Consider the following 10,862-nt stretch of genomic DNA (forward strand, 5'->3'; position numbering starts at 1 on the left):
GCCAATGTTTCCAAAGCTTCAGGCTAATAGATGGATGGCCAGGACTTCCAACCCTGTGAGTTCTACCTGGATTCTGGGTGATCCTAGGAGAGCCTTTTCACCTCTTCATGTCTCTACCCTGACCACCTGCATGGAGCAAAATGCCGTGATTCACATGAAGAAGGCACCGGCAGCCAGTCCCAGCTCAGCCATCCCTACGTCACACCTGGAAGCCCTGTGCCACGACCCCCTTTGTCTTTGGGTATTTCCAGGCCCACTTGGTCCTCGGAGAGTTCTGGGATCAGCTCCTGCAGGACATTGAGGTTTGATGGCTGCATAGTCAGGCTTCCAGAGGCACAGGCCGGGCCAGTGCAGGAGGGGTGGCCGCCGTGGACCACCGACTCAGAGGGGTCTTGCCCTTAGCCTGGCAGGGTCTCCAGCCCCTCCCTGACACATACTTTTCCATCAGCTCTTCATCACACGCCCTCTCTCAGCAGGTGCTTTCTTGTGCCTAGCATTTCCTTAGGTCTACCAGCATCCCGTCTTGTCCTCCATGGGATCCCCAAGGAGGATGGTGCCTGTGCAACAGTAACTGTCCCTGAAGTCCGGCTGAGCAAACAGGACAGGGATTTGCTCACAGCCTCAGTGGCACCCGTGGGATTCCCCAGGGCCTCATGCCCCAGCCCTGAAGGAGGCGGTCCTATCTCTAATCAGACCCCCTCTTGTTAGTCTCCAGTGGACTTCATTTCCCTTAAATAATAAATCCTGGAGCCCCAACCACGAGGCCAACAAAGTTCTGTGTTTTGAGTAAAGGTTACACACTGGAAGCACAGAGGTTTCTTTGATTGTTAGATTTTTTAAAATATTGAGAAACATTTTTAAAACATGGCTATGATAGCTATCATCTCATAGTCATGAGCGCGACTTCTCAAAGGATTTCCCAATTCCAGAGGCTTCAGTGCCCATCAAAAGGTGAGCCCGGGGCACCGGGGCACAGACGTTGCCTCTAAAGGAGAGAAGGACCACCTCAGACTGTGGCCCGAGCAGGGGTCTCCGCTCCTCAGAACCCCCCACCAGGCTGGCATCAGCCCGATGCCCGCTCCCTTTCCCCGGTCCACTACAGCAGTTTCTGGGGGAGACCAGGAAATCTGGTGTTTTAAAGAGCTCTTGGGCGATTCTGATGGACGGCCAGGGTTTAGAGCCGCAGACCTCAGCGGGAGAAGTCTCCCTCCCCGCCCCAGGAGAAACGGATCTGGCTGGGGAAGCTGGGCAGAAGCAGGAGAAGGCAGAGGTGAGAGGTCAACTCCGAAGGTCTTGGGTCCTGCTCCAAGTCCAGATTCTTGGAGGTGCAGGGCAGTGGTGGTAGAAGAGCTGGGTCATTTTGAGGGCCAGCCCCGCCCGTCTCAGGTGCCAGTCTGGGGCACAGCAAGCTCCTTACAGAGGCTCCCAGAATAACACAGCACAGTGGAGACTGGCTTAAAACTAGCTGAGAAAGGAATTGTGTTTGCAGCCGCCACCGCACTGCCGTCACTCTCCAACGCCGGCGCCGCCTCTCGCTCGCCCGAGCTGAGCCGAAGGAGAAGCGGGGCAAGTAAGCAGCTTCCGGTGCCATGGCGCGCACAAAGCGGGCAGCCCGGAAATGACCCGCGGTGAAGCTCCCAGGAAGCAACGGGCTACAAAGCCGCTCGCGAGAGTGCGCCCTCTACTGGACGGGTGGAGAAACCTCATCGTCCCAGGCCGGGTACTGCGGCGCTCCGGGGAATTAGACGTGATCAGAAGTCCACTGAACTGATTCGCAAACTTGCCCCCAGCCTCTGCTGCGGGAAATTGCTCAGGACTTTAAAACAGATCTGCGCTTCCAGAGCGCAGCCATCGGTGCTTTGCAGGAGGCAAGTGAGGCCTATCTGGTTGGCCTTTTCCAAGACACCAACCTGTGTGCTGTCCATGCCAAACGTGTACCAATTATGGCAAAAGACATCCAGCTGGCACGCCGCATACGTGGAGAACGTGCTTAAGAATCCACTATGATGGGAAACATTTCATTCTCCAAAAAAAAAAAAAAAAAAATTCTCTTCTTCCTGTTACTGGTAGTTCTGAAAAAAAAAAAAAAATCTCTTCTTCCTGTTATTGGTAGTTGTGAACGTTAGATATTTTTTTCCGTGGAGTCAAAAGGTACCTAAGTATATGATTGCGAGTGGAAAAATAGGGGACAGAAATCAGCTATTGGCAGTTTTTCCATTTTCATTTGTGTGTGAATTTTTAATATAAATGCGGAGACGTAAAGCATTAATGCAAGTTAAAATGTTTCAGTGAACAAGTTTCAGAGGTTCAACTTTATAATAATTGTAAATAAACCTGTTAAATTTTTCTGGACAGTGCCAGCATTTGGATTTTTTTAAAACAAGTAAATTTCTTATTGACGGCAACTCAGTGGTGTTTGTAGCATTTTTATCATACAGTAGATTCCATCCATTCACTATACTTTTCTAACTGAGTTATCCTACATGCAAGTACATGTTTTTAATGTTGTCTGTATTCTGTGTTGTTCCTTTAAGTTTGCTATTAAAATACATTAAACTAAAAAAAAAAAAAAAAAAAAAAACCGCTGAGAAAGAAGGTTTCCAGGCAGAAGGATGGAGTTAGAAAAGTCTCCATTTCCAATTTCCCATGGCCCTGGTGGAAGCGATTCAGGAATTCCTGCTCCTGAGAGCTGGCTACTGTAGGAAGTAGGAAGAGAGGCTGCCAGGCAGTGGGTTGAAGCTGGGGTGGACGGGGCAGCTGTGACTAAGCCAGGGGCATGGGCATGGGCATGGGCAGCATTGGCAAGAGCAGAGAGGAGATGAGTGTGTGGAAGAGGGATCCACTGGGACCCCACCGAGGCTGCGAAACCACCTGAAGTTTGGCCAGCTGCACACAGATGCACTCCCAAGCACAGAGGGGAGGCGGGGTCTCGCCTGTGGCCCTAAAACAGGGCCGATTCCGACTCCAGAGGTCAGGCGGGTGCTCTCCTACCAAGCTCCCAAGAGGAGCTAAGGGGGCCAGGGTGGAAACGGGGAGCACTGGCCCTGGGAGGTGAGCTGGCAGCATCAGGAGCCTGGGCGTCAGGAAGGTACCTAGAGGTGATTTCTGTGAGGAATGTCCACACAGGCATTTGGGGCCACGGGGCTCAGACAGCAATCTCTGGTTCTTACCAATCCTCCATAACAATTTCAAGAACTGTTTTTTGGGAAAAGTTTAGTTCACCATGTTCATTTAATAGTCAAAGTCCCTGGCTGGGCGGGGTGGCTCGTGCCGCAGCACGTTGGGAGGCGGAGGCAGGCAGATCACTTGAGGTCAGGCGTTCAAGAGCAGTCTGGCCAACATGGTGAAACCCCGTCTCTAACAAAAATATAAAAATTAGCTGGACGTGGTGGCGCATGCCTGTAGCCCCAGCTTCTTGGGAGGCTGAGGCAGGAGAATCGCCTGAGACTCAGAGGTGGAGGTTGCAGGGAGCTGAGATCATGCCACTACACTCCAGCCTGGGCAACAGAGTGAGATTCGTCTCAAAAAAAAAAAAAAAATTGTCAAAGTTCCCAAACAAGACTGGTGCAGCAGTTTTGGCAAAGTGCCCACTGTAGGTCCTTGGCCATCCTGGACCCTGGAGCCTGATGTTCTTCCCAGCACTGGTCCTCTCATTTCAGTTTTGCTCAGGGAAGCTCAGCTCAACCCTGTGGTCTTTGATGGTGACTCTGCCTTGAGGGAATGGAGCAGTGCGGCGAAAGGCCTCCCATGGTGTCCAACCACTGCCTGTTTTGTGGGTGGACTTGTCCTTCACTGCCCCTGAGGCTCCCGGGTAGAGTGATGTCCACCTTGCCTCCTGCCTGCCCTTCTGCCTCAGGAAGACTCACTGCAGGGCTCAGCCAAGCGTGGCAGTGTCACAGACAAGCAACGCCCTAGCGAGTGGGGAGGCCAGAGCAGCACTGCACGGTCTGCAGCGCAGGAACACAGAGGGCAGCTCCCTCCAGAATCAGAAGGCTCCTGGGTGATTCCTTTCCCAGGCTGGCAACGCCCTGTGGAAGGCCTCCTACGTTTTGCATGAACTTTAGTGTAAAGAGTAGCTGGAGAGAATTACTTATTTCATTTTTCCTGAAAATATGCTGCCTTTTGACGTGAGCCCCAAATACCTGCTTGTATACTAAAAAGAATTAATTTAGTTAAGATTTCTCCTACAGCGTCGTGGTACTACCAAGTAAAAATAAATTATTCTGTAAATCGGGTCAACAAGGAAGCGCCTGGATCCTCGTTTTCATGAGTGGGAAGGGGTCCTTCTCCAAGACTCGCAGTGGGCAATGACCTCCTTCCAGACGTGTTGGGGGCTGGTTCCCTCTCTGTCCTCCCTGTGGGGATCTCCAAGGGATGTTGGTGACTTCGAAGGGGAATCCCGCAGCCAATGCTGTGCACCAGAAGGTCTCAGCATCCCCCTTGTGGCCTCCTGCCCTTGGGGATTCTGTAGGTGGGTCCCTCCCCTCCATGCCTGATGGCTGAGCTCGCACACCTGCCGTGGGGCTCAGGTTGTTTTCCAGGCTTGAAGAATGGCCAGTGCATCCCTGGACTGGCCTTATCTGAGGGTGACCCTGCTGGGAGGGTGACTCCTTTTCCTCTCCCCTTTGGCTTCTTTTGGCTCCTTTAAACGTCTCCTCCCAGCAAGGCGTGCGCGGAAGCAGCCTGCAGGACCTCCGTGCACAGCGTGTGGCTGCAGGACCCCCGTGCACAGCGTGTGGCTGCTGGACCCCCGTGCACAGCGTGTGGCTGCTGGACCCCCGTGCACAGCGTGTGGCTGCAGGACCTCCCGTGCACAGTGTGTGGCTGCAGGACCTCCCGTGCACGGTGTGTGGCTGCAGGACCCCCGTGCGCAGTGTGTGGCTGCAGATGACGTGGAGTGCTTGCACATGTGCCTGCAGAGTTCCTCGGGCTCTCAGGCAATGGCAGATCAGAGAGGACTTGGGAAGTGATGTATTATTTACAACTGCAGCTCCCCTGCAAGCCTGGGGAATCTTCCGAGAGTGATGGCAGATCCTAGATGCTTTCCAGGGAGCCTCTGGGGGAGCCGGTGCAGCCTCCGGGCAGATGCTGCAGAACCATAGCCAGGAGGCCCCAGGGTGGTGCTGATCTCAGAGTTGGGCTGACCTGCCCCTGGCTCTGGGAAATAGGACAACGGACGCCCCACTGGTGAGCGGACAGACCCTCCACGTCAGCTCTGCAGCATCTCTCACACCAAGACAGCTCATGGGGCCTAATCCCAATTAGCCCTGCAGACAGCATAAGCTTTGCATGAAGCAGGGAGAAAGAAAGGACTTAAAAATGGACATTTTCAGTATTTCTGCAATTTCTCTAGACTGGCAGAAGTTGTGCAAACTTAATAGAAAATGAAGATGTATGAGGACGATGGCTTTATGATTAGGAGGAGTGAGATAGAGTGGATCAGCGAGCACCCCCAGAGAATCACAGGTGTGTGGCATTTGTGACTGTCATTGTCATTTCACTTATTGAAAATGACTTTGATAAAAATCCCTGACCCAGGAAAGTATACATCAGTGGCCCACAATTCAAATATTCATTTCAACCTCTGTGGTCTCGTTTCCCTAATGTGACACTAGATTTCATCTTTTGGGGACCAGATCTCTGCTAAGATTTCCCACACTTTTCCTGACCCTACCTGAATCAGAACTAGACCATACAGATTGGGCAACTGACTCTGAACGAGATTTTTAAGTCCTGAGGGAACCGTGTGCCCAGGCAGTCTGGCCTACAGCAGGATTCGGGGACGGATGTTGCAGAAGTCAGCTTTTTTCCTGTGAACTCCCACGGCACAATTGTCAAACATGACGAGCACTGGCTTTGGTTTTCCTGCTCGAACGGCTGTTTTTCTGACGTTGTGTCAGCACCACTGTATGACAAATCAGCTTCACGTCACAGGTAAGACAAACCACGAGGTGTTTGCCTCCTCCAATCTTTTAAGCAATTAAGTGGGGAGACTAGTCTGTTGAAGAAGCTTTTAAAACAACATTTCACCAAGCACAATGATTCTGTAAAACCATTCATTTTCTTAAGTAATGACCGTTGTTACTCACTAGCTGATTCTGTTTGCCTTAGAGAGGCCACAGCCTTGGTACATGGTCGAGCTGAGAGGGTCTCAGAGGGGGTACTGCCTTCATGAACCCCACATTGATGGGGCCGACAGACCCTCCGGACTTCAGACCCCAGTGGACACATCCATTCCTCCATGGGAGGGAACAGCGGGGGCTTAGAGAAACTCAGATGTCACAAGGGCCCCAAATGGAGAATCAAGTCCCCAAAGCCCTGGCTTCTGGGATAGAGGCCCTGCTCAGCCGAGGGTCAGAGCCCAGGAGAGGGAGAAACCAGTCTCTTTGGTGGCAGATAGGGGCTCTGCCCCCAACTTTTCACCTCCTCTTATGCCAGGTTCTAGGCTTTTATTCCTTGCCCTGATGTTGCTAAGTCCTCCTGGACTATTTTAAGCATTTTAGCCTGAAGCTAGGGACATTTTATCAGCCCCTTTCAGAGTCTCAAAATAAAATGTTAAAAATTTGGAATAAAAGAACATCCATGGAGGACAGGAGCTCCCTCTGTTCAGTTGGAAACACAGAGCAAATGTGCAGCCTTTGGGCCAGGGGTTCCCAGGGACCAGCAGCTTCCTGGCTATTTCTCTCATTCAGACCCGGCTCTGCTACACCCCCAGTGCTCATGGTCTGGGGGACCCGCTGGATCTCCAGAGGCTCCCGCCATGTCCTGTTCTGACCCCTGGGTAGCCTCTCCCGCACAGTGTCAGCCAAGGAGTGCCACAGCCAGGCGACGTGCATTTGTCTGTAGGTGCTTCGCATGGACACAGCTGCAGGGGGGCAGTGACAGGTGGCAGTGGGGGTTCACCAAAGGGCAAAGGCAGAGGGTGAGTAGTCAGCTCCCCACTTAGTCTCCTCATACCAACAGGGGCCACTTCTAGCTGGAGAGGCTCCGCAGCCTGCCCGACTGCTCCTTGCTATGACCCACTCTCCTCCCCACACCGCCTGCCGAGGTGCCACACCTGCACACTCATGCCTGTCCTCGGCTGCCCCTGACCACTACACCCCGAGACCCGGGGGTTCCCTCTGCACAGGGAAGGACAGTCAGGGTCCTGGGCACATGCAGGATAGTTGCCTGCCAAGGGTTCAGATGCTCCGTGCCCTTCGGGTCTAAAGGGAGCCCTGAGCCCCCTGCATGGGGCTTCTGGATGGGGACAAACCTGCCTGGGGCCCCGTGCCCTGAAGACGGTGCCCTCTACACATGATGTTTACGTCAGTGCCGAGAGTGAGTGGGGCACGGATTGCACTCTGTCTGTGGAGACCAGAAATGGAGGAATAAGCCAGATGTTCCGACGGCCCAGAGGACAGTGCTTATCAGAAGGCACAGGCTTGTTCCTCTGCAGGTTCTGCCAGTTATCCTTGGCTCAAAACTGGACCCATGACCCTTGTTTCTGAGCCCTTCCCTAAGGGCCCACCCCCCTCCACCCTCGGCATATGGCTCACGTCAGCTCCTCACCCTGCTGTAAAGCAGCCCCAGCATCCCCAAAAGCAGAGGCTCAGAAGGCTAATGTTTTACTTGCTCAAAAGGAGGCGTGTTTCATCAAGGGACTTTGGAAGTCAGCTCGCCACTCCAGGGTGAAAGCTGGCCCTGCCTTCCCACCTGCCAAGCCCCTGCCCCTGAGTCGGTGACCCCACCTCCCCCAGGCCAGGGCCCATCTGGTGCAGGGGTGGTGGCCTCCTGCATTGGAGGGGCCACAGACATTAGTCTCTGAGCAGATGCTGAAGCATACAGGAGCCCTCCCACAAATTCCTTGATGACGCTGCACCCCGGCGACGCAGTGGGCAGCATCTTGAGACCGTTTCCATCGGGGCCATCCTTGGCAGGGCTGCAGGCGTCCTTCCCCCGTCCTCAGCAGGGCCGGCAGCTGGCTTCCGGCCATGGACGCAGTGCATGGCTGCCCGTGCAGGGATGGCTGACCCCCACTGCCCTGCCCTGATTCCTGATGGGTAGACAGACCCTCTGGACCCCAGGCCCCATGAATACGTCTACACTCCTCTGTGGGGAGGGCCACAGCAGGTCACAGGATGGACAGCGTCCTTCTCAAAGGCCTTGTTTTCCTGGGCACCCGAGACTTTCTGAAGCCTTCTCGGCCATGGATGACACCCCACTTACACTGTAGACAGCCCAGGCTAGACCGTGGCAGTGTGCGGTAGGAGGGCCATGGCTTCACTGGCGATCACCGTCAGAAATCCTGGCAAGTTGGGCTGGAAGAGATCTAAGTGATACCATAGCATGTTTTATGGATAGGGACTTAAGGAGATCAGAGAAGGAAGGGACAGCCCCAGGGTCACACAGCAAGCTCCTCCTTTTAAACCTGGAAGAGCAAAGTGATGAAATGCATCCGGGCTCAACTTCTCTGCTTTGAATTCTGCAGAAGCTCTTGGCTTTCAGGATCACTCTCTCACTTCCTAGCCTGGCAGATGCTCTTCCCACATCCTTGCTCTGGCCCTGCCCTCTGCTCCTCACTCGGATCTCAGCTGCCCTCTCCTCCCTGGCCATCCCCACTGAGCCCCTGCCCCTGCTGCCTGGATGTCCCTGCTGGCTGCCTAACTATTGGGAGAACCTACTCCCAATGTTTAACGTGGATTCTTTTCTATTTCCCAAGTGTCTCGGCTGGGTTGAGAAATAAAGGGAAAGAGCACAAGAGAGAGAAATTTAAAGCTGAGTGTCCAGAGGAGACATCACATGTTGGCAGGATCCGTGATGTTCCCCGAGCCGTAAAACCAGCAAGGTTTTATTAGCGATTTTCAAAAGGGGAGGGAGTGCACGGATAGGGTGTGGGTCACAGAGATCACATACTTCACAAGGTAATAGAATATCACAAAACAAGTGGAGGCAGGCTGAGATCACAGGACCACCGGATGAGGTGAAATTAGAATTGCTAATGAAGTTTCAGGCATGTATTGTCATTTATAACATCGTAGCAGGAAACAGGGTTTGAGAGCAGATAACCTGTCTGACCAAAATTTATTAGGCGGGAATTTTCCCGTCCTAGTAAGCCTGGGAGCGCTACAGGAGACTGGGGCTTATTTCATCCCATTGGCTTCGACCATAAAAGACGGGACACCTTAAAAAGGGGCCGTCCATAGGCCTACCTTCAGGGCGCATTCTCTTTCTCAGGGATGTTCCTTGCTGAGAAAAAGAATTCAGTGATATTTCTCCTATTTGCTTATGAAAGAGAAAGAATACAGCTCTGTTTCCTCCGGCTCACCAGCGGCCAGTTCAAAGTTACCTCTCCTGTTCCCTGAACATCGCTGTTACCCTGTTCTTTTTTAAAGATGCCCAGATTTCATATTCAAACACACACGCTCTACAAACAATTTGTGCAGTTGACACAATCACAGGGTCCTGAGGCGACATTCATCTTCCTCAGTTTACAAAGAAGATGACGGGATTAAGAGATAAGTAAAGACAGGCATAGGAAATCACAAGGATATTCACTGGGGAAGTGATAAGTGTCCATGAAATCTTCACAATTTATGTTCAGAGATTACAGTAAAGACAGGTGTAAGAAATTATAAAAGTATTAATTTGGGAAACTAATAAATGTCCATGAAATCTTCACAATTTATGTTCTTCTGCCGCGGCTTCAGCCGGTCCCTCCGTTCGGGGTTCCTGACTTCCCGCAACACCTAACCCTCTCTGGATCCAGACTCACTCAGGCACCCTTTCTCCAGGAGGTCAGGAGTCCTCCCTGACCTCCCCCTGCTCTCTCTGGATGGGGCTCAGGCCCCACCTGTGCTCACCTGTGCCACCGCCTCCTCGGAACGAGCCAGCGTGCTCCGTGACCTCATCTGCCTCCCCAGTCCGACCGGGATTTCTCAGGGCTTGTCTTATGTAAACAGCAGGCAGGACTGCTCATGGCAGGTACTCACTGTTTGTTGAATGAATGGACGGGTGGGCAGATGTAGGCTGCTCATGGCAGGTACTCACTGTTTGTTGAATGAATGGACGGGTGGGCAGATGTAGGCTTTTCCAGCACCCTCGGGTCTCTGCAGCCCTGCCACCAGCAGCCCTTCTCTGGGTCACTTCTGATAAAAGCGCATGTCTGCTCCATAGCAGGCTCTTGGTGATGCCTCCATGTGCCTCTTTGCTCACCACATCAGCTCCATTTGCTGGATTTGTCCTGTTCTCCCTGACCCGGGCCCGTGTAGGGTAGTTCTGGTTGGTTGCCTTTGGGGTGGGGGAGCCTAGTGACATGTTCTGGCCAACAAATCAGCAGTGGGGATGAGGAGAGTCCCTTCTGGCACAGAGACCCTGCCACAGCTCCCACCTGGGGCAGTTCACTTCACGACAGTGGCCTTCCACCCACCGAGTCCAGGAGGGGGCCACAGAGCGAAGGCCCTGGGTCACCCCATGTGGCCTATGACGGACAAGGAGTGAGGGGGATGTGCACATGGAGCGAGGGGGGTGTGCACACAGAGGTAGGTGTGCACACAGAAGGGGATGTGCTCACGGAGTGAGGGGAATGTGCGCACGGAGTGAGGGGGCATGTGAGCCTCCATTGGTGAAGCTCCCAGGACCTGAGGAGCAGCTGTTCCTGCAGCAGAAGCTGGCCCGTTCCGACAGTTTCCGTCCGGACTCCGCCTTTGCTGGAGTTGAGGCCCAGGAACAATTCTCTTGTCTCTGGAGAAAACCCTTCCATCAACTATGGAAGGACATGGAGGTGTCAGAGGCAGGCTCTCTGGCTTCGGGGATCGGGTGGAGAAAATGATTTGGGATAAGTGAAGGCACATTGCAGGAGGTGGCTATCAGCTCACTGGAAA

General features: G+C 53.3%; 1 pseudogene; it reads left to right on the forward strand.

Moving 5' to 3' along the window:
• The first annotated feature begins 1,589 nt into the window (after window positions 1-1,589).
• LOC102146493 (histone H3.3A-like) lies at window positions 1,590-2,072 on the forward strand (annotated as a pseudogene).
• Window positions 2,073-10,862: the final 8,790 nt, after the last annotated feature.

The sequence above is a fragment of the Macaca fascicularis genome, chromosome 9 (genome assembly GCF_037993035.2).
Source record: "Macaca fascicularis isolate 582-1 chromosome 9, T2T-MFA8v1.1".
Classification (NCBI taxonomy): Eukaryota; Metazoa; Chordata; class Mammalia; order Primates; family Cercopithecidae; genus Macaca; species Macaca fascicularis.